At 32.8% G+C, this 25,368-nt stretch overlaps 1 protein-coding gene across 4 annotated transcripts in view; it reads left to right on the top strand.

Moving 5' to 3' along the window:
• The window catches only part of LOC122714795 (nephrin-like), a 330,905-nt gene that overhangs the window by 146,584 nt on the left and 158,953 nt on the right, over positions 1-25,368 (top strand). The window lies entirely within an intron of this gene.

Genomic DNA, 25,368 nt, shown 5'->3' with positions numbered 1-25,368 from the left:
TGTTTGCCTTGTTATTAAAATGAAATTGGATTTTTTTTGGATTATTAACTTTCACCCTGTCGAAAGTTGTTAAAAAACATAGGATTTTTTTCAGATTTTTCTTGTCCAAAGAGAAATTTATTTTATCCTTTATGGAAATAAATATACGTTTAAATTTTTAACATTTTAAATCTCTTCACGATTAATAAATAAATATAATTTATCCTCTATAAGATTTTTATATTTATTTTTATAAGATATTGTGATTTTTAAGTCCGTAGAGATCAAGAATAAAAAAGTAAAAGTTAGAAGCTAATGTTAAGAGAGAAAAATTATTATATTATGATAATCTCGTAATTTTGTCTGTTTTAGGTAAGTTTGAAACGCTTTTTGAAGTAACGTTGCTCATCTGCTCTCAGAGTATGTAAGTAATAAAACTTGTAAATAAAATACTAAATTTTTAAATATTTCGCGGAGAGAAGAACTAGATACGTTATGATGCGATGAAGATGTTGAAAAGAGATAAGTGTGTAACTCGTAATGACGAGAGAGTGATATTTTCTTTGAAATCATTAGAAGCTTGGCTAGGTTGAAGGCACAGTAACATTATTTCTCTTTGGTACTGGCGAACTATGCTCATTTTGAAATTCGTGCAACTATGCCGCTTACAAACACAGGCATAATACGTATACTAGATCAAAAACGTGCGCGGTATGAATATAAAAATATGAATATGAGAATGAATAGAGACAAAAATTTAAAATGTTATAGCTCTGCCCATTACGAGATGTACCGTACCGTAGCATGAAAAATTACGTCCATTATATTCATTTATAAATTTTACAATGCTCACGTTCGCTGTGATGTTATTGTTTCATCTTCTTTATACTTTTCATTATTAGTAGCAATGTAATAAATGTATTAAATATATTAAATATGACGTTACCTGTATCTTGTTTTAACATTAATTCTTATTTCACGCCGTTCCGGATTTCAATTTTTATATTTTGTTTGGCGAGAAGAAGATAACGAGAGAATATAAAAAAGATATTTTTTCACAATTTTAATATACATTATCTGATATGTGTCTAATTTTTTTTCCTCTTAATTTCTTTTCATCGCTACGTTCCTTTTCCTTTCAAGTTAATACTCTTCGTTCTACGTTATTACAGTTGTTTCTTTTTCTCAAATATTCTCATTTTCATCGTTTCATCATCTATCGAATCTTTTCAAATTGTAAAAAATTACGAATCTTTTCTTTTATATTTTCAATTTTTGTCGTTAATGGATATCACGAAGGGATCTCGAATCGGTTGAACGTCTCAAAACGACACTTTTATTCCCGAATAAATGTCTGAGAAATCTAATAAAAGTCGATGACAGTAGCGAAAATTCCAGATGCTCCCGTAAATTCGACTCTCGTAAAATAATCATCGATATTCGGCCTCCCTTTCGCTCTTTTACGATCAGATTATGTCCAGGGATCAAGTTGGGTCTTTACACGCGTGTCGATCGTCCATCGTCAGTCAACAGAGATTTGTCCGGGTTTGTCAGTCCATTCGTTGGGGTTTATGATTAATGGGCGCCTCGAAAATTTCATATTATCGCCAAATGGACGACATTAATTGTAACAAATCTCCAAGTAGATTTTGTGCACTTGTTGTATTCAAAAAGTTACATGACATTTTCTCTTTTATAATAAATATTCAATGTTCGAAGAAAATTATACATTTTGAATTGTATATATTTTTTTTCCAGCAAATATATTTTAATATATTTTATATAAATTTTGTTGTTTCACAAAGTTAATTGATTTATCCTTCCTTTTTTCCTTTCTTTCTTTTTTTTTGAGTATTGAAAACTTTTTAATATTATTTTTGATATAACAATGGAGATCGATATTACATCGATATTCTTGAATTTATAAAATTAATTGAAATGCAGAAAAGAGACTAATTTAACATCGACACTTACAAAGCATCCTCTCGCTATCCTCTTCTAAATTAAATAGAATAACTTTTCTCTCGTTCACCAAATTGTTTTTAAAATTATCTCTTATTATCGGAATAATTTAATTCAAAATTAAAATTTCCATATTTTCCCAAATACAACTCTTCTTACATCCTTATATCCGATTCATCGGATCTAGAATAAAACAATTCCATCTTTCAAACTTCTTCCTCTCTGGGCGGATATCTAGATTCACCACGGGACCGGAAATATTCATACCGACTTTTGAATTTCGAGGACTCGACTCGCAAATCGATCGAACCACGAAATTTCACCTGAACTCGTAGCCGAGTTTCGTGCTCGTTTATTTTTATTTCCACCCCTCTCTCCTTGTTTTACATACCGCGCAATTTTATCGAACGCGATCGACCATTCTCGCGTTCTCGACTCTAATGTTCGACCAGATGGATTGGAGAGAGAATTGCTGACGGTTGGTTTGTTTGATTTATGCATGCGTATTATTAGGAAATAGAAGTATAGTTGAAATATATTGCTGATGGTGAGAGTTGATTTTATCGCATTTCTATCGAGTATAATTTTATTTGATTGTATGTTGTGAATACGTGAGATATTATAGTTGCAGGATGAATCGTTAATTTTTACTGGCATCTGGAAATGTTAGAAATGTATGTTTTAGAAATTGTTTTGTATTAATTGCTTTCGAGATATCTTTGTTTGTATTAGCAATAGAATTGTTTTGTTGTAGAAAGTATCGGAGAATACTTGGAATGTACTAAGAGTTTCGTGAATGATTGTATACAAATACGTTTTGGGATAAGAAGATTAAAGTCTTCGAAGTTTTGCTCAATGTTGGAAAGACAAAAAATAAAAAGTAATGGACTGGAAAGTTAAGATATAACGTATCTGATTAAATTTAACATAAAAGATTACCTCAATTGAATTAATCTTAATTCAAGCACGCTGAAATTTTTCTCGTGGCATAATTAATAAAAAGAAATAAAGCAGAGTCTTGAAATTTAAATCTTATTGGTAGAAAGAAAAATTTAGATTCCTCCTTTGATCAATCTATAAAAAGATAAAAATTAATAATCCAGCTTCTGATTAAGAAAGAAATACACTCAATACTTTCACAATCAGACTTCTAAACCATTACTTTCTCCTTACATAAAAGAGAATTTTTTTCCAATGGACTTTCTGTCAATCCATTCCTTTCAGAAATTCTCAATCTCCCATAAATGTATACCATTCGAAACTAAAATTAAATTAATACTAAAGAATCTTTGCTCCAGATATATTCTTCAACTTGTGATTCACAACCCTTAGAACGTAACTTTCGAAAAGGCATCATATTTATTTCTATTTCATACAAAATTTCAGGATGCAAACTAAAACATTGAAGAATAAATTTAATATTTATTAATTCTAATATTTTCCACATTTTATTTACCTTATTAAAAGCATTTTTATTATACAATCACATATATAAATAAAAAGAGAATCTTGAACTCGCGTCTCAAAAACTTTCACATCTCTCTCTCTCTCTCCACGACGCCTTAATATAAATTCTTTCTTCCCAAAGAAAGCGTTAAAAAGAAGGTGGAACCGGCTTGGTCAGAGTCGTGGCAAGAGTAGTTAGCCGACGTAAGTGTCATAATTTCGGTTGGCGCACGGTCGAAAGGGGCGGACGTGATTACAGATTTATCGACTTAATTTTTCCCCGGCCATCGTCGAAAGTCGGTGGCCACGTTTGTTCGCTGCCGATGGCCGGACAAACGAAGGAACACCCGTTTCGAGGGGGGTTGTTCTCGAATCGATGCTCTTAAAAGGAGCGCGGATTGACGTACCGGATGTCGAGTTTCCTCGGAAAGAGCACGCGCTACCCCTCGTGTTTTAAACGGTCCAAGGGGTGGTCGTTCCTCTGGAACGAGGGATGGCCGACAGGGGAGAGGGATGGCGGCCGAACGATCGGGTATAAGAAGGTCTTGGGGCGGGTTGAGAGGGATGAACGGACGTATTGAGAATTGGGGTGGTCCAAGATTTACGGTGAAAAACTGGGAAAAGCGTGGAGTGGAAGGGAAAATTTTGTTCTTTCGTCTCGTTAATTGAATATTTTTGTAGTTATTTTGATGATCGAAGGGGGAGGAGGAAGTATTCTATCGATGGAAAAATGAGTTTAAATTGGATTAAATTAGGGTGAAGATGAAAATGGATTAATTAAAGTTGGAGAAGTGGAACAATTGTTGTCGAGGATTGTTAGAATCCTAGATTTTTATTGTGGCATAGTGAGTTCGAGGAATGGGTGGAATGTATGAAGATTTACTGAAAAAATAGGATGAAATTTGAAAACGAAGAGGAAAGTTTGTCCATGCGACGATCTGATGTGTTGATTGAATATTTTTATTCAATTTATTTTTATAGGACGTGGATTTAAAATTGGATGAAAGTAGATTTTTAGAATTGGACAAGTTGAGAGATTGTAAATGAAAAGTAGGTGTGAATCGAGGAATTAGGAGGATGAAGATTATAGGAATGGATTTTTAGAGTGGAGGTGCTTGAGTTGATCGTAGATGAAAAGTAGATTGTAGAACGAAGATTATAGGAACAGATTTTTGAAGTACTTTATAATACCTTTAAAATAATGTAGTTTTGTGCGATAAATCAGGGTATAATGGCTGTAGAAATAAATTTTTCCAGCGATTCTAATCATTTTAAATAATGTGTTTTATCTATTAAGAACATCTTGTGTATAATAAATTGCTTAGAATTACATGTAAAGCAATATAATCTGCTTTATCGCTTTCTTTCCGACTGCATATAATAATATAAATCGTGGCAAATATTTTTTTTTTTGTTTTCTGTTCAACGACAAAAATATTACAACGACAAAAATAAATAATCAAAATCACGTGGTACACGTAACCAAATAAATGTGAATAATAATAAAAAATATACTTCAAATTCCGAAGAAAAATTTTCAAATCTTCAAAGGAGAGCCAAACAAACAACAAAACGAGACCACTAGGAACCAAGTTACAAAGGAATCCTACAAAAAAAAATCCATCCCTATGTCTAACCTAAGACAACCCTAAGAAAATTCTAAGATGGAAACGTGATGTACTTCCATGCAAATTCATACAAAGTCCTTAACAAAGCCGAAGATGCGGCAAACCAAAAGATAACGAGCGGCAAAGAGAAAAAGAAACTTACGCGGGAACAGAACATATTTCGAGAAGCATACTCGAGAAGAAAATGGTAGCGAAAGTAGAATTTCTTACCGGAGAGATAGGAGATGTTTATGTGGAAACGCATATGTGGTTAAAGCTTGCTCTAGATATATGCATTCGTTGCAATTTTATCCCATAACTGTGCGTTGAAATTATCGAGTATTTTTATGGATATAAAATTTTTGGTTCGATGCAAGAATCATTATAAATTAAAATCCATTTTAATCTATCTTCTTTTTCCGTTTCCACAAATGAAAATATCTACGGATTGATATTCCTTTCATAATGATATTCTCCAGCTTTTAGATAATCGTCTCTAGTCCACCATTGTCTCTTCATTTATTTCTCTATACAGAAACACACGTTAAATATTAATATACATATATTAGTGATATCATCAAGAAAAGATAAGGAATAGATAAGAGGAATTTTAAGCAGGGTCTTCTCGTGTTTCTTCTCAAATTATATTGTTTGCAAATATCTAAGTATGAAAAAAGTATTTACAAGAAAGAGAAAGATATATAAATACATACATCAGGCGCAAAAATCGTACTTGAGACGCCATCTAGACGAAATTTCATTAACTACTGCCTTAAGAATTCTTAAAGAATTGATGTTTTTCGCAAATGTGACACACAAGAGAGGGTCCATTGACTCTTTTCATCCGACTTGGCTGTCCATTTCCATCCTCGTGAGACCTCGTAAGAAACCTTTCAAGATTATAGGACTCCTTTTTTTTTCTTTCTCCTTCTCTCTCTTTCTTCCTTGTCATGACAAGCCGCGAGCATTAATTTCGCCTCACCCCGGGCCAGGATTTAGTTTTCGCGGTTTCACTCGGGATAATTCTCGCGTTCCTCGCGATTGATGCGCCCCAGAAGATGCTTCTCCATCCCTTTTTACCACCTCTTTATCTCTGTTCCCCCTGTTCGGCGAAACCCTGGCGCGACCCTTTTTGCCAACTTTTCCCCGGATCCCTCTTTGTTCCACGCCCGGCAAAAAGCCTCTCAGGAGTATGAAGCTGACTTTTTCACGGACGAGAGCCACGTATTAATTCTACTTTCCGCGATGGAACGCTGCGAACGTCGATGGGGCTGGAATTTTTTTTCCACCACGACCGATTCGTCGACCCTCCAAGGTTTCGCAGTCGGAGGAACACTCGACTTCGTTCGTCTGTGCCGAGATTCCATAAAAGCGATTATAGAGAAGTTCAAATATAGGTTTTGGATGGTTTTTGGGTCAAGTTTCGTTATCATTTGGATAACAACAAAAAAAAGTTATTCTCTGAAATGGAAATTAAAAGTAAAAAATTTGAAATCAATGGAGGATGAATGAAAATAAATAATTTCAGAATAACCCGTGAGAGAATTGAAATCTTGATAGCTTTGATTATTATAGAATTACTGTCTCCACGTTTCTCGTTCATCCATCATAGTTACACGTGATCCAAGAACTTCGATCAACGAAGAATTAATTCGATACTCGATCCGGCCGAAAATTTTCCAGCGAGGAGGGATGGGTAGACGTTAAAACGTGGGGTGGAGAGAACGAAACAACGAAGTCCGTGAAATAAACGTCGAAATACGGAGTAGTCGGTGCGGAGGCCGCGGGAACGCATAAATCCGTTTAAAGCCTTTTCGAGCTTGGCTCGAAAGTTGGAAGGGGATGGAGATTCGGCCCCCGTAACTCGCGTAAATTTCCATCGATTCGTAAATCTCGGAAATTAAGCGCGACAAAGCGAGCCTGTTACAAATACTAAAAGTGCTCCACCCCTTTGTTCGATCCTCCAGAGGATCTGAGAGACTTATTCCAGTTCGACCGTGCTTGTTTTCCACGTCGAGTTCCGCGCTCGTAAATACGAAGAGGAACTTTCCACGTTCTTTATCCATTCCCTTTGCACGTGTAATAAAAAAAAAAAAGAAGAAAACTGGATCGACGACTGATCAGTTAATTTTCTGATCTAAAATGGATTTTACGTAGCAGGTTTTACGATTCATTAAGGATAGAATTTTTTTTTTTTTTAGACGGTAAAATAAACGATTCCCCTTTCGTTTAGTGATGATTTCCTGTGCTGCGAGTCATTTCCAGTTTTTTCTTGTTCTCAATTGTATGGAGTGCGTGTGGAGTATGCATCGAATCTGGTTCGAGAAACTGGTTTTGATGAAGGAAAGAGATAAATCGTTTTGACGAGAGATTTATTTTAATCGAAACAAGTTTAATTATTTCTTTTAACGTGTAATGATTATTTTTTTATTTATTTTTTTTTTATTTTTAATATTATTACTTGGATATGAGAAATATTCAATGAACGTGGTAAGAATATACGTAGGTCGAATAAAGTTTTGATGATATTGCGGATGAAATTCTCATGTGAAATATAAACTGTCAAATTGAAACTGAACTTGAATTACTTGTCAAACTTATACTCGTGAAATGTACGTTTCTTAGAGTTGTTTGTAGTAGTTTGTAAAATCTTGTGATAAAATCTGTCAAGGAATCTTGTAATCTTGTGTCAAGGAAGATCTGTAAATTATATTATTTAATTTACACATTTTTATAGTTTCATTAATATTAATATTAATATTATTCCATTAATATTAAATTTTATTTCTATGTATGTATATTTAAAACATTTTGCATAAATATTACACGATAAAATCACGCATTTCTAAAATCCTTTTCTTCCAACATCTAAATTTTCCACAATACTCGAAAAAGTTCACACAACTTGGAGCATATCGAGCCACCCTTTCTTCGTCTCTCTTTTTATTCTCCTCGTATCGACTGGCATAATTCACGGTAAACAAACGGTTTCCTCGCGCTTGTCACGCGAGGAAAGCGCCATTGTATGTCCTCCTCAACTTTCATGTTCTTTTTCAATCGACAAAAGAAAAAAAAACCCTCTCTTTCTCATACTCGTTCACCCTTGGAATTGAAAGCTTCTCAGCCGGTAAATAACTAGAAAGCACGTTAATTTCAACCCTTGTAGACTGGTTCTGGTCATTAAGCGAGGTGATGCGCGACATACAAGCATTTTTTGCCACTGGTACAAACTTTACTGACTTTTTTGCACTTTGTTCATTCCCTTTTTCCACCCCATCCCCATTTTATGCCATTGTAATTCGTCGTTGTTTCCGATTTCTGTCTATTTTCTTCTTTGATTCATCTTGTTTTTGCTCTCTTATATTCTTTTTTTTATTGTTGTTTTCTGATATCTTGATTTATCTTTCTTTTTTTTTCCTATTTTTATTATAATTTTGCTACAGAGCAGGTATAAAGGGTTGGATCTCGTTGATGCAGAAGATTACTTTAAGTGAAGTTTTCAAATTGTGTTTGCAGTATTAAATAAATGTTGATATTATAGATAAAGCATTGAGAATCTTAATATATGAAAATTTAAATTTAAATTAAAAAAAATTATATTTGTGAATTTGAAATTAAAATTAAAAGGTATTAATTAATTTTTTTAGAATTTTTGATATCTAATATGTCGAAGAATTTTAAAATTAAAATTAAAAAAAAAACGTGTAGTTGAAATATATAAATTTAAATTTTGAAAATATTTAATATTTAAAATTAAAAATATCTTTTATAAAATCTGATAATATCTTTTCTATTAATTTAACCTATTGCTATGCCTAGTTTCTGCTGGAAAATAGTCGTATGATATGCAGAAATTTATATATTTTATTAAATTATCTGCACGAGTATACATAAACATATATATGTCAAATAACTTCGTTTATTAAATTTTATTCATAAGAGAGAGATTCTGTCTTTCTCGAAAATTATACATCGCAAAATATATTATATTATATACGCATATTACACATTACTTTACATTTTAAAATTAATTTTGTTTAATAATGTATGTCAGATAATTTTAAATAAAAACAGAATATAGCAGACAAACCTGACATTATACCGTCATGATATATATTTCAGAAATTTTAAATTTATGTTTCAAATCTATTACCTACAATATTTTTCAATTATTATATAAATTAAATCCAAAAGAAACATCTTAAAATGAGAATATATAGACTGCTTGAATAATTTTTGAAAAAAATTTGTTTTATTATTAATTTTACTTATTACTTTTACTTTCTGAACGGTGCACTTATAAAAATTCATTTAATCAAATCTCATTTAGATAGATATTTCATCTTTTTTTAAAATGTGAAAATTTATCAAACAAGCGAAACTAACTCACAATGTATAAAATCATACGATTTTCTTCAGTCAGTTAAACTCAATGTATTATTATATATCATAAGCAAAAATTTTCTCTACATCTTATACCTGAAAATATTTTTATTCATAAAGTTAATAACAATCTGTTTTTTTTTCTATCTGTCGACGAAATTGATTAAAACAATTTTTCCAAAACGGTGATCGAGCCAATTATCAATTCATTCTCCTGATTAACGATAATTTCGTTAATTAGAGACGGACGTGGATGTAAGGATGGAATAATTAACACGGAACGAAACGATATCCGTCATGTTTGCGGAAAGCCAAACAGGATACGAAAAATAACGAATTACATTGTGCATCGCTGAATCCAATTTATACTTCTCTTTCGTGCAAACTCTCCTTCCTTTTTTGCATAGCATAACAGGTCATTGTTATCGTATGTGCACTAATTAACAAGGAACCTTTTGTCCAATGTTCAAACAGTTTATTCTTTCGATCGATGAAAGATTATATATATATATTTCATAATCGAAAAGCAATGATGAATTTTTATAATATATTCGTTTTAATAATCCGCATATTTCGCTAGATGTCGCCACTGTATATATCTCTCAACGAGAACGAGGAGTCCAGTTTCTTCGTATATAAATTCCATCTTGTTTGTTTTATTCGGACAGAGGCAAGAGGCCTGAATCACACGAGCCAGATCCGGAAGAGGCTTTCTTGTTGAAATTTTTACGAGCTCTGAGCATCAAGATTCACAGGAGGACAAACGTTTTTCGCGAAAAGCGCCATTCATCTCGAGCTTTGTTTTCAACCCTCGTATTCTCCTCGATGACAACCTACTACCCCCTTCTCTGTCCGATCCGATGGCGCCATGAAAAATCCGTCACGGGTACAGATTCTTCACCCGACCGATTTCATTTCTCATCGTTAACGTATCTCCATCTCTTGGTCGCTTATTATTGGAAGCACGCGAAATAAAGCTTGGAAAAGTGGACTAGGTTGCTTTAAATTTCGTCAGAAAAGTTGTCAACTACTGATTAAGTTATTTTTTATAATTTGATCGACGATAAAAGAATTTGTAATTTTCATGGGACGAACGATTGTTTGATATAAATTATTAATTGCTTATTTATAAGAATGAGTATAAATTCATAAAAAAGAATTTGATCGAAAATGAAATTTTTATTACCTTTTTTTCTTGTCCATATTATCATAAAATCAAAGGAGAATAATTTAATATACAAGTGGTGAATAAGATTGAATAATTTGTTCTTCTCTTGTTCCAAATTTTCCTTAAAATATAGAGATTACAAATAGATACGATGCGAAAGAAATTTTGAAGAAAAAACGAAAAACTTACTTGGCAAAAACAAAATACAGATACACGTCGCTGACGAAGGAAAAGAATCGTGAAATTCATCAGAATGATATTTCAGCATGATTCGCAAAACCGTAAGCGTTCTGAAGTATTGTTCGCGGGTGTTATTGATTTCCGGGTCGCAAAAACCGATTCGCTGGATACACAAATGGCGTCCAATCGAAGACAGAAGCCGGAATCGAGCAGTGATTGATGATGCATTGGCGCGAACAGAATCACCCTGGATAAATTCGAATTTTTCACGCACTAAGTGAACCATCCCCCTATTGTGAGAGCGTCGAATAAATTTTTATCAGGAAGATTTTTTCGTTATAAGAACGAAACTTGAAGAATGATTTTAAAACACTAACAGAAGTTTTCTCAGACAGATCTTTGCCATTGTTTACGTTTCTTCTTTCTCTTCCTTCTGTTCTCCTCCTCCCTTGTTTTTATTTTTCTTGTGTTTCCTTCTCGTTCCTTCTATTTTCCTGAATATTTAGTTAAATATAGTTCCTTTGGTTTATTTATTCTTCGCTTCCTTCCTAATTTCCATAATTTCATGATCATTTTCTTTGTTGTTTCGATCTTAGGATATTTTATTCTTTCACTCAAAAATTGTTTAAAATTAATTCGAAAGTAAGCAATGGTTTTCTGATTGAGTATCGTATATAATTAATTCATATAAACATTGCACAAGCTCGTTTACAACTTTCATAATCGGATTGCTCTCTATCCATGGGGAGGAAACAATGTTTCATTCTGGAAACGAAAGAACTAAGAATTAACGAATCCTCGTATTTAGAATTAGTAAATAAAAATTTATTTTCATTGTAGAATCATGACAAATATCCATATTCATCATTTAATTCACTCAATGAAAGAAAACAATTTTTCTCTACAATTCAACGAATCAACAGAAATATCCAGCCAATATACCATCCAGTATACCATCGAAATAGTAACCAATCCTATTTGTATTTATCGAAAGTTTATCAAGCGTAATTTCAATTGTCAGAATTCAATTTACCAATGATCTAAAATAATCTTATCGATCATCTTCAATTATTATCGTTACATTACTTATTACATAGCCGAGTGAAAATAGTTTCATTCGCATAAATATCTTTTTCCAACGTCTCGATCCCCATTACTTGGAAACTTGAAGACGGAACAGAAAGAAGAGGGCACGAAGTTGAATGTATTTTTGACGGTAGAATGACTGTCCCAAGGAAATTGACAGTTTCGGCCACGGTGGCCGCCAGTTCTGAATAGTTCTCTCTCGCGAAACCGCAAAACGTATACCGACACGGTTACGATCACTGCATCAGTTCCCTAGAAATGTACTTCCGGCACGTCCTTCCGGTTAATCGGACAGTTTCAGAATTCGTTCCAAATAGTTGTCGAAGAGTTTCGCGGGTCACGACTACCGGTGACCATACGGATTTTCCAAAATCGAAAATGGCGAGCACGAATGTGTTCGAGTACATTACGAATTTCGTTTCAACGATTATGATTCGTGATAATTCTCGAAGCTGGTGGACGATGGATTAACGATATTCCAATACCAGACCAGTGTATTCAAAGTTTCATGTGAAAAAAATCGAAGTCATTTTTTATTTTATCTCAATTTTTCAAAGTTTGTAATGCATGAGATATGATGAAAATTTGGAAAATCAAAATCATTTTGTAAATTTTATAACTTCTATTATAAAATCTGTTCGGTATCGCGTATGAAAATTGATTAATTGACAACTGATATATGATTTGTAATTATTGCATTGCAATCGCATCGCAAAATCCAATGAATCGCGATGAAACACGCGACGAGACGTCGCTAAAAAGAACCAAAATTACAATTTTAAATATGCTGGTCCATCGATTGGAAAATCACTCGGCACGAAAAACAGCGTAAAATCGTGGAATTCGAGCTAGCGATGAAAGCGGTGGTTGCACAACTAAGCTCGATGGAAAACGATGCGCAAATATTCGCGCAAATCGATCAACGTGTCGTTTTTAATTGGCCAGGATTGGTATGTGCCTCCTCGTTTCCACATTACGTGGATCATCAATAAACCTCGATTTGAACGCGGCACTCTCATTTCTATAGCTGCATGCATTTGACGTCTGTCGCCATTTGGGTTTGGATGTTACCAGTCGATCTTGTTCCTTTCATTTCATGCACGATTTTCACTGAGAAATAATTATTTGAAATGACTTAGAATATAATTAGCTCGAAGATTTTTTTTTTTTTTTAAATTATTATATACAATTTTAATTATAATTTTATAAGAAAGAGGAACTGAATATTATCTTTTAAAAATTGAATTTTAATATTGAAATTTGTTCTCTTTTCGTTGTAAACAATTTAAATATTTATACGATGTAATGTATATATATATATTTATTATAGGACAAATAATAAACATATTATTTTCCTAAATTATTAACTTACATTATTTTGAATAACGAATAAGTTCAACTCGGCATTAATTGTTATCAGAATCATTTTTCATTAAACTGTTCTTCCGAATCTATTTACTCGAAAGAAATTGCATTAATTATTATTGTGTATTATTCGACGATGAACAGCGTCGTGTTTTTATACGATAGATATTGCTGAAGGCTGTATTCATAAATGATTCAAGCAATTTTCATTTTGTTTTTATAATTGCCGCTGAATATTTTATCTGCCCTTCGTTGATGTTGTTACAAACCGTTGTTAAAGAAACGATATCCAACCGGTCTACTATCGATCATAATAATATACGTTGAAAGATAAATTAACCGTGAAATAACTTGTTAAAAAATTACTGTCAATTATCGTTATACATTATTAATGACAATGAATGAATTATTACGGGGAAAATATTGCTTCCGATTAAAAAATTTTAATTGGACAATCAGTTTATAAATTTCATTGGTTGTTAATTCAAAAAATAGCACTATATTTCCACATTTCAACTATTTTTATCATTATATCGTTATTTATCCGCCTTTAGAGTTGTTCTACTTAAAGTTCTAAGTTAAATTCGTCCAATTTAAAAACTCTTTACTTCCGGTCGATTAATTTACGACTTTTCTCCAAGTATACCAAGAGCTTTTATTACATCCCACTATCTGTCTCTATTTCCTTCCAATCTACTTCCAACTGTATTACTTAGGATAATTCTTGTCGTTGGCTCCGTTTCAGACTGATTTAATCGCACACTCCTCGTTTAAGTTTGAATCGGCCATTCGTTTCACTCGAAAACATTCTATTTTGACCACTTTCGGATTTTTCTTGTTCGTAAGATCTTTATTTACGATCATTTCTCACTTATATTTTTTAATTTAATTCATTGATTTTTACAAATATTCTATTTTTCTTCTATTCCTAGCAATATATTTTTCCTTATTTCTTTATGTCATAAAATTTTTAAATTCTTTAGTAGAAATTTCATAGAAATTTCGAAAGCTATCTTTTCTTTAAATATTATGACTTTATTAATCTAACAATATTATTCAATTGACTAGAATTATTAATTTTTTTTATTTATAATATTCTTCATATGTATTCAATTACTTTTATATTTTCACTGTATATTTCCTTACGATCCTCTACACATTTAGGAATACGTAAAAATATTAATTTCTTCCTTAAAGTAATTAATAATCGATACGATATAATAATGCACAATTTCCTTCGTCAATTTTCCTTTACTCCATCTAACACTATTCACGATCACTCAACCATGACTGATCCACGCCCATCCCCCTTTCAAAATTCATCAGTCTCCTATATCTCTCCTTTCTATCGTTACTACACATTACCGCATAGAAAACCTTTAGAAAATTATTTGCACCTGGAAATAACCGGAATCTGGCGCCAGTAGCCGCATGCTATAATTTTTCAGCGTCAGATCAGACTCTGATTAATCCACCAACAAAAAATGGACATACCAAACGAAACCGTTCGAAATTGGCGATCAAAGTTTTAATTTTTTGCCGCGTGGACGTGAAACAGTCTTGAGTTGGAACGTTTCTAACGAGACGTGAGATCGTTTCTCGAGTAATTATACCGGAAAAAACATACCTGCATACCTGTTCGAATGGCGGAAAATATAAGGCGTGTCGAGGTGAGACAAATATTCCGGCGAGCGATAATATGAAATTAATGTGTCCAAGTAGCTGCACGCATTAACCGTTTTCGTTCTTTATGCTGATTTTATCTCTTATTTTATTTTAAATGAAACGAGACTTTTACGGGAAGATTAATTGATAATTGTAATCGATGTGATCAATATGAGCAATTTAATGTGAAATGATGAATTAGACGGATCGATTGATTTGATAATTGATTTGATAATGAGTGAAAGAAATGAGATTCGAAAGTTGTGTCCGCCAGTATACGTGAATTTTTATATTCTTATTTCTTATTACGAATTTAAGATTAATTTGATACCTCTCCATACTTCTAGTTTGTTCAAAAATTCACTTATTAAATATACAACCCTCGAATAATTTTTCCATTCACATCAATTTCTACCATTCCCTACATCTTACTTTTCACTCAACCCCACTCACCCATCTCATTCTTTTAATTTTCATTCCCCACTTCATCACATCCACCATTCCCTCCACATTTCTTCCAACTCATTTCAAAGCACGTAGAGCCACCAGTCCCCTAATTTTTAAGAAGAAAATTAGCTGCAACTTACGAACTCGCCTAATCTCACCATTCCACGTTTCCCTTACACTAATTCGTAGGCGTGCCACCTACCCTGAAACCTGTCGTAACTTACAAACAATTTTATCCCTCGTCCTATCGTGCATCTCTCCACCACTTTGATTCTCACACACATACACATATATATATATGTGTATTCATCCCTCTTCCACGATTGTTCCCCTTCTCCCTCGTTCCAAGTTTTCTTTCTTCGCATGGAGGGAGGATGGAAACGAAATTGCCTGCAATTCATGACAACTTGCCGGGCTTCTTCTTATGGCCGTCTCATGCCGCGATACCGGAAACGAAGGTGGATATTTTTATATAGTCGTTCCGCCCACGAAAATAAACGCGTTCATGGATCATTTCGGTGAGTGCATTTTTGGAAAATTTTAAGCTTTAATACGCGTCGCACTCTACTATCCAGTGATAAATGTTGCCTCCAAGTATGTTGGGGAGGGATGAAGTGTACAGTGAATGGCGCGTTTGGGGAGAGGGTAGGGGAATTTTTCTGTACACGATGAAAATTTGTAGCTACTTTCAAGCGGGGATTTTGGACAATCGAGATTGAGAAATTGCTGTTCCTGGGCGGAGATCGAGGTTCTCGAAGGGATTTTTAGGGATGGTGGATTCGAGGCGGTTCGTGACTCGAATTATCGAACTTCGAATGCATTCGAGGAGAGATTTGGAATCGAATGGAAAGATAGAGGTGAACTAATTTCTTCGCCAAGAATTTACATATTGCTGATTCTTGTATCAATTTGTTTTTTAGATTATTTCCTTTCATTTTTACTTTACTCCTGAAGAGTGTTACTCTTGTAGATTTATGAAAAGAAATGTGATCTTCAATTCAGACAAATGATGGTTGTTTTATTCCAAATGTATTCTTTGTATATATCAATATAATAATTAATACTTATCATTCACACGATGAAAGAAAAATTCTTTCCAAATTTTCTATTCCCTTTCCAAATAAAATAAATCTAAAAATCTAAAACAACAGGAATTAGTAAATCATTGATTAATTATTAGATTATTTAAAATATGTTATTACCTTTGACCAAATTATTATTAATTATTAATTAATAATTAAAAATCAATCTTCTCCAGAATCATAAAAATATATCAAGAAAAAAACACGACAAACGCACGTCTGTCTCGTCCCAGCATTAGAGCAACAACCACGTTGAAAATCACCCTGACGTTAATCCTTCCGCGTGGCTTCGTAAAAAGGAGTCGTGGAAACGTGGACGGCGATCCCTTCACAGAGCAGGGCTTCACAGGTTCGCCGGTGTATTACTCCAACCCCGTCGCTTTCTCGTTAGTTAAGATTATACAGAGTTGACTGGGCGAGAGAAAGAGAGAGAGGATTAACGCGAAGTCCCGATTCGCTTTGAGTCTCGTGAAAACTGAACAAGCACACTGCTAAGCCGACCGGATGAACCGATCCACGAGTGCATCAAGGCCGGATCGATGCCCGACTTCCGGAGACTTGAACGCTTGGACAGGCCTGTATTCGCGATAATGCCGCCCGGATAAATATTTATGAGCGATTCTCCTTGAGATAGGCCGCTGGATATTCGATGGTGTGCACCGATACTTGCAAATTTTCTCTTGTTCCCTTTGCACCAGTTTGATTCGAGGGAAAGCCGGTTCGAGGCTTGTCGCGATGGAGGAGAGATTGATTCAATCGTTGTATATATTGGATTTCGAATTTTATCGGTTTACTCGAGGGATGCGAGTAGGATAATGTTTTAAAAATTATCGAATAACTCCGAGAAAAGTGCACCAAGAATTAAAGCTTAAAGGATAAGCTTAATAGTTAATATACCGAGCAACTTCCTGCTTGGATTCGAAGCTTATTATCGTTCTTTATTATGGTTATATCATTAACCCTCCGGCAAGTCGTTAAATCGTTCTGGTAAACGATGTTTTGATCATTTCCAAGAACCTGAAATCGTTGAAAATTATGTATAAAGACTATAAAAAATTCTAAACACGAACTAATGACTACATGTAAATAAACTACATAGAGTAACTAAGAGTTTCAATTTATATATACTTATTTTACGAAGATTACGTGATAATTTTTAAATCTAGAGATTTACAATATTTAATTCTTAAAAAAAGTTAAATATCAAAAATATATTTGATTGTTAAAAGGGATCTTATAAAGAGATCTTATTGCTCGTAAAAATGCAGAGGACGAAAAGGAATATAAATAGTAATAATCACGAGGAAAGAAATCACAGAGAAGGAAAAATAAAAATTCCAACGAAATTCTCCACCCATCACCGTCCTATATCAATTACCATCATTCAATCATCTCGAAATCTTTCCCTCCACGTCTCCCTTGTAAATTCATCACGTCGCCTAATTGCGCAATAAGGAGCGCGTAAATTAGGATAATAAAGCCGGATACACTGGTGGACACTCGGTTTGTAATTATACGGGGGAGGGCAATTTCTGAATTAGCCGGGCCAAGTTTCGGCTCCGTTATGAATTACAGACCAAGCCTTTTTTTTTTTTTTTTTAAGTTTCGTACCGGTATTTCGTTAACGATCGTATCGATCGATAGGATCGATCGCGCGAGTTTTGCATAAGAATGGGAGGATTGGTTCGAGACGCGGCAGGAAGACTCTATTCAGACGATAAAACGCGTCGTTTAATTAACCGTGCCGTGTAAGTTGCACGGTTTAATCCTGAGATTCTTGTAATTTAGAAGCATCGAGTCGTAAAGAGTAGCGGAGAAGGGATTAATTCGTTTGTTGGACGCGATTAACTCTTGAGTCGAATGTATGGCGGGAATTTTGAATCGTAGGTTATGGTTCTGGAAAGAAGTTTATGTTCGTTTTACGGATGTGATATATATGAGAATTTTTTTCTGTTGAATTGTAAAATTCAACAGAATGAATAAAAACTTTACTTGGAAAATTACAATGCAAACTGAAAATGATTTATGGTCAAAATTAACTTCGGTAATTCTAATTTCTTTTCATAGCATTTTTAAATTATAGGATCAGATTAGACATTCTTTAAAGATGGATCTCGTCATAGTACATTATGAAGTTAAGATAAGGGTCGTTTATGCCGTGTCAAAAAAATTATTAACGAGACGAGTAACGTTCTAGAAGTGCATTTTAGTAAAATTCTCGTAACCATAAATCATCCAACGCTTTGAAACTTAGGTGAAATTTTACACCTACGTTAGATATTGCTCACCGTAATTAGAATAATGAACGATGCATTGCATGCTAGATTGGATTTTATCGTAATTATTGGTTTATACGTACGATACCATAACTTCGAGTTTGCGAGGCAACAGTAGTAGTAGCACTATGCACGATTGCTACTTTGTTGGTTAACATTAGATTTGAATTAAGCTTGGGTAATTATTATGTTGCAAGGATAAGAAATTCTTTATCGACAGTTAATAACGATTAAACATTTGGTAGCATGCAACCATCGTACCAAGTACTATAATTTTTTTTTTTTTGCAAAAATGGAAATTGAAGGAATATCATGCATCGAATAAAATCTAATATATTTATTATCGTGCATAAATTTCCTCGAAAAATTGCTTAAAAATTATATAACTTACAACACGTACAACAATTAATCTCACGTTAAACCAGAAAAATCCATTTAACCAAAGTCATTTACATGTCACAGTATAATTTAATAACCTTTAATCTCTGTTTCCTATCTGCATAATACAACGATTAATTTCTCCAAATTTCATTCATATATTACAGTTCCATACCCGTTCTTTAAAAAAGTCATATCCTTTCTCCTAAATATCATTTTATAAAAGCAATTTCCTCCAATCTCAAAGTACTATTATATTAAATTTCCAACTCGCACATCTAACAGTAATTCGCTTTACGTTGCTATAGTTTATTACACTTATCATTAAAAGGAAAATCTGAAAAGAAAAAGAAGGATCATTATCATTAGTAATAATTGCCTCTTTGAATTGAAACATCCTCTCACATACAACTATGATTTACTCACATATCCTTTGAAAATATATCTATACATTGAAAATGATGCATTATTGTGATTATGTGTTGATGTAATTAAAAATATAGTTGTATAAATATAACTTTGCAATGGAGATGAAACAAAAATTAAGTATATGAAATTATATTATAGGATACACTATCATTTATCGTTTGATCTGAAAGAAAATTGCTTTCAAAGTGTTAAAAGCTATTGAAACTTTAAGACAAATCGATTTTCTCTCAAAGATAAATATTCTTTAAAATTGAAATTTTGTAAAGCGATAGACATCACAGATGGAATTAAAGGATCATTTGTAAGGAAAAGAATTTAATAATTTAATTTTAAAATAAAAAAATTATTTCAATTTGTTACTTTTGATTTCTTGCCAATGTATTAATTTTCAGAATTTTCATAATCACAATCGTTCTCTTTCTTTTTTATTATTCTCTTTGAAATAGTGCAAATTATCAGTATACGATAAATCCAACTAAGCCTATCGAAACATACCGGATTTACATATCCTACATACAGGATTTGAAAAATCCAGAATCGATGGGGGGAGGAGTACCTGAATGGATGAAATCGATTACAGGAAGAAATAAACAATTCTGGAAGCTGGGATCTCGCGAGGGACGCAATGCAAACAATCATCGAGTGCCTGGAACACCGTTTAATCCCGCGTAATCCTCAATTCCGGTCACGCGAGCCGCCACGTGAAATACTATCGTGCGTTGTAATTCACATGAACGAGATAGTTGTAAGGTTGCAGCGTGGCAGATTAGAAAATATAAATCGTAACCCGAACCTTCTATTTCTGACTTGAACGAGTCTATCCCAGAAATGAGATTCCAACCTGGAAATATTTTTAAATTTTAATCGTTTTATTTTATACGATTAATATATTTCAATAAAATTGAATTGATAATACTTACATATGATATCATTTATTTGAGATATCTTTAATTTATTATTAATAAATTATTTATTTCTAATTAATTATTTCATTTTTAACATGTTAGAAATTTTTTTAAATTTATGATTCATATATTGAATCAATGTTCTAAATCAATTTTTTCTATATAAGCTCTTTCTTTAAAATTCAATTCTATTTATTTTTAAAATATTTAATTGATTTATAATAATACGAAAAAAAAATATAAATTATAATAAAACTATATAATAAACTATATGAAATTTATCTCTCTATAATATTTCTTTCTTCAAAAATCAACGTCAACTCGTTGTTTCGAATTTTAACTGATTTATAACAATAGTAAAATAAAGATCGAAGTTTAAGAGACCATGAATATCAAATTTATCCATCGAATTTAATACAATTTTATCTCGAAAATACACTCTTTCTTTTATTCTCCTTCCATACCTTCCATACATATCTCGAATCATCGAATCCCGCCCTTTGCAACACATAATTCGCATCCATTTCTACATTCGCGAAATATTTTCACCATGCACGAAACAATTTTTAAGAGAATTCCGTCCGTGTTCGGAAATATAGAAATACAGTAGAATTCTATATATAGCTATTGTAAAACGTCCTAGAAAACGATATCCTACGTCGTCGAACGTTCCAAATGATTTTTCGATTCGCGTACGATCCTCCCGCACCGGAATTTCAATGAGAGATCGAACGAAATGAAAGAAAAGAAACACTTTTGTCGTTCCGCGTTTTCAAAGAGTGCACGATGACACGATAAAAAAAAAAAAGAAAAACAAAAGGTTCGTTTAGATTAGAGATCTAATTGCAAATTTAATCGTAAATTAGGATCCTTTCCCTTTAGATTTTTCGTACATTTATATCTGTATATTGCTTCTTGAATAAAAATTTCTTTAAATCGAAAAAGATATTTGACAGATTCTTAAAATTATGAAATCAATATATTGATTCGATCATTGATAATATTAATAAATACCAAGTACTTTAACAAAAAAGTAATTTTATAAAATTTTAACAGAATTCTTACGATGTATGGCGACATCAAACACTAGTCTATAATAATTTAAAAAAAAATAGAATAATAATAATAATATAATGATTAAACGTACGAATCCTCTTCGATATACCATGAAATATGACTTTTTAGCTCGATCTCACGATTTTTTCTCATAAGTTGGAAAATGAAAATTCTGGACAACGTAGGATATTGCTATGTACACACGTACATGTATACGAAAAGTACTTCTTTTTTTTTTTTTTGAAAAAAGAAATTGGTCAGAGACTTAACTGCCGGAGATAGGAATAGTTATAATAGTTAATACGAGTTTACAATAGTAAAAATTGAAAGCGTATTGCGTGTTGTTTGGGAAACTATTTGTTTAGGAATTATATTGTATTGGTAGATGTGTTTTCAAACATGAGAACTTGAACTAGATAAACAGAATAATAATTCCATTTTATATTTGATGATGTCACACGCGATACAATATTAATCAGCACGATAAACATTCTAAACCACGATAATTTCAAACACTCTCGATCTCTAAATTTTAAACGAACATATATCATTTCACAAATACAATCGAAAATTTCCTTAATCCTTCGCAACGTTAATTATTAATTATTAACCAATATCCACTTACAATTCCTTCGCAAAAGTTTCCCAATCCAACAATCTCAATCCCATCCGAATTTCAAATCGATCCAGCATTCAAAATCCTGAGCCACTGATGCTGAACCATAAAATCTGAAATACCACAATCCACAATTTTCCTCCACTATCCTTTCTCGTCGATCAGAATCTCTAGTCTCTTCGAGGGTGCAAATTATCACGCTATCATCCCCCTAGACTTCCCAGACTTTCGAGGCAGTACATCCCCCTCCCCTCCACGAACAGGGAAAGTTTCGTCGGGACCTTGGGCGGCCTTTTGTCGCCTCTTGTTCCGCGATTGTCTACACCCAATCCCCCCGGTAAAATCGTAGCTTTATTAAATCGGACACACGGTTAGAGAAGCTGTAAGTAGGGTGGCCGTGCCGGGCGAAGCGTGCCATAGACGCAACGAGACTAATTACCACGGATAGATGTACCCTCTCCCAGTAGATACCTTTCCATGATCCACATTCCACCCTCTCCGTCTACAAATTTATAAGTTTTTCTTCTATCTTCTTGTTATCCTTTTTTTTCTCCCCCTCTCTTAAAGTATACCCTCGTTCATACAAGTTGTTATGGACAAGTTTGAAAGTCTTTTCCTTCTATGCAATAACTTGTATACGTGAGAAAGTTAGGAACGAATTAGAATTATGATTCATTCCGGATGGTAGTATCATCATCGGTTAGCGGTCAGCGGAGGAGTCGAGGTCACGGAGAGGTTCCATTAAAGTTTCAGGAGAATGATCGTCGCCGGTCCATTGCCGCATAAATTACGTGTTCGATTTTCGTGGCTGCGAAATTCACGATCCAAAGGATTTAGTCTATAAATTTTCACGAAGGTTAGGCCGCGTGACTCCGGGAACTGGCTGGATAATTTGTAATCCCTCCCAATTCTTGATTATAACATGTGAGAACTTTATAAATTAATGATATAAATTATTTGCTTGATGATCAATAAATGAATTAAAAACAATTAAATTCAATAAAATTTCTCAAACAAATAAGAGTTAAAAATCTCTAAAACGTGTATTTCAATTCTTTAAAACGCGTTATATTATAGTTAAAAAAAGGATTTTACATATTATTTTTTATATTCTTTGCAAAAAAAGAAAATAAATTTTTCATCTCAATGATACCTTCCCGAATATAAATATCCGAAATTCTCTCGATTTAAGTAAAAATCAATATACGGCCAATTCACTTACTTCACCGGAAAAACAACTCCTACAACGTTTGATTTATTAAAAGTCTAATAAGTCCGATATTTCGAACAACCATCGATTTTAAAACAAAAAACAATTCGCGTTGAAACGAGAGAATCAAGGAGGGAGAGGAGAGAAAAAAGAATATAGCAGGATGGCAATCGACGTCCGGATTAATCGAGGCCATAAATTCGTCAGAGAGTGCTTATTAATTTTTGCCGAAACGTTGTCTGGCGTCGATTTAATACGATTCCCGGGGAAAACGATGGTGATTCGGGGATTGATGGGGCGCCGTTAGAAACATGGAACGGTTTAATATTTCAAGAGGCGGATGGAAATCCGACGACATCGAAGAATTTTAGAATTAGTTTAATTTCGGATCATGCTCTTCGACGCATCGAATTTTCGATCGAATCGACACTCTTTAAATTCTTCGGGCTGGTAATCTTCCAATCATTTTTCCTGTTCGAGTTTAAAGAGGAAGAGGTGTTCAACTTTATGAGAGAAAAATTTTCAATTTTTATTTTTAGACGTGAAACATATTTGGATACGTTTGAATCAAAAAAATATTGATACAATTTGATCGATACATTGAATTGATCAAATGATGTTATCTATTATCATGATATAATTGTTTAAATAATTTATTTTATCAAGTAGAGACGTATAAAATAATAATTTTGAAAACTAAAGTGTAATTTAATGAAAGTAATTTGTATCATTTTACTTCTCTTAATGATTAATTGATTTTACTATTATTTTAGATTTATAAAAATTCAAAATAGTCATATAGAAAATAAAATACCGATTGAAGTATAATTAATTTTATATTTTTCGTTAATGAATTAAATACTTTACTTCCTGATCTCAATTTAATATCTGATTTATATAAATAATGATATTTGGGATATTATAAGTTTACTTGACTGTTATTTTGTGTATTATAATTATTTTTCGTAATAAAATAATGAGAAATTCGAGAAGTACACGATCTGATATTCAATAATGTAAATATGTTTCAAGTAATATTCGAACGACATAATTAGTTAAATTAAAATCAAGTTCTTGAAAATGTTGCGAGTGATTTTCCAGGACTCGTTTGAATAAATTATTTACTACTTATAATCTTAATAATAGTGAAAATAAATAAATTTCATTCGAAATATTATTCCATATTTCAATATTTATTATATTTTTTTCATATTCCATTTTAAATATTCAATTAATTCCTCTTCAATAATTTTTGAGTACTATATACTATAGTATATAGTTTCATTCATAATTATTCAAACGAGACAATTTTAGATTTGGTCTCATTGTAAAAAATAAATAAAAGCTTTATAAGTATTCAAAAATAAACTCCTGATTCCAATCTAATTTTTCACAAAAGATATACACTATACTACTATCCAAAATTTTTAAATTACTTTTCTAATTATAATTAACTATAATTAATTTGAATTTTCCTATTTTTTTAAAATTAACACCAATATTATCTACTACTAAAAAAATCCCAATACCAATCTCACTTCGACACGAATCTTACACGAAAAGATTTTCTACATTCTGATAATATCTTAATCTGAAATTTTTTAAATTTTTGAAAGAAAAGATCATCATTTATTTTTTCAATGAATCAACCAATGAAACCACGATCCAAACAAATACCACTTACGATTTCTTACACCCTCTGAATCCACATCACACGACCAACAACCATGTGATAATTTCATTCCTCATGCTGATTCCTCATCCTCGTTCCGAATTCGTCCTCCCGTTTCTTATTTAACCAAGAGACGGCGCACGAAGAAGCTAGGACAATCTGAAACGATCGCTCATGAATAAAACAAATCATCACGTTCAAATTGCCGAGCCAATAGAAGGGCGCGCCATAAATTTTCATAAGCTCATCTTTATTAAACCGCGCACGAGCCACGTCAACGTCGGCAAAATGGCTTATTCCGCGCGAGACTTCCTCCTCGCGAGCATACGAGCGTGCACGAGCTGGATCGAGACTCGATCTCTGCTAATATTGCGTTTAACGAACAGCCGCCGGCAAGTTTCTACAACAAGGAGTAAGATTTCGGATGGAATCGAACGCGATGTTGAAGTTCGGCAA

This window comes from Apis laboriosa, unplaced genomic scaffold, assembly GCF_014066325.1.
Source record: "Apis laboriosa isolate Shangri-la unplaced genomic scaffold, ASM1406632v1 scaffold34_cov151, whole genome shotgun sequence".
In the NCBI taxonomy this organism is placed as follows: domain Eukaryota; kingdom Metazoa; phylum Arthropoda; class Insecta; order Hymenoptera; family Apidae; genus Apis; species Apis laboriosa.
The sequence above is the reverse complement of the archived record's forward strand: the minus strand, read 5'-3'. Positions and strand labels throughout refer to the sequence as shown.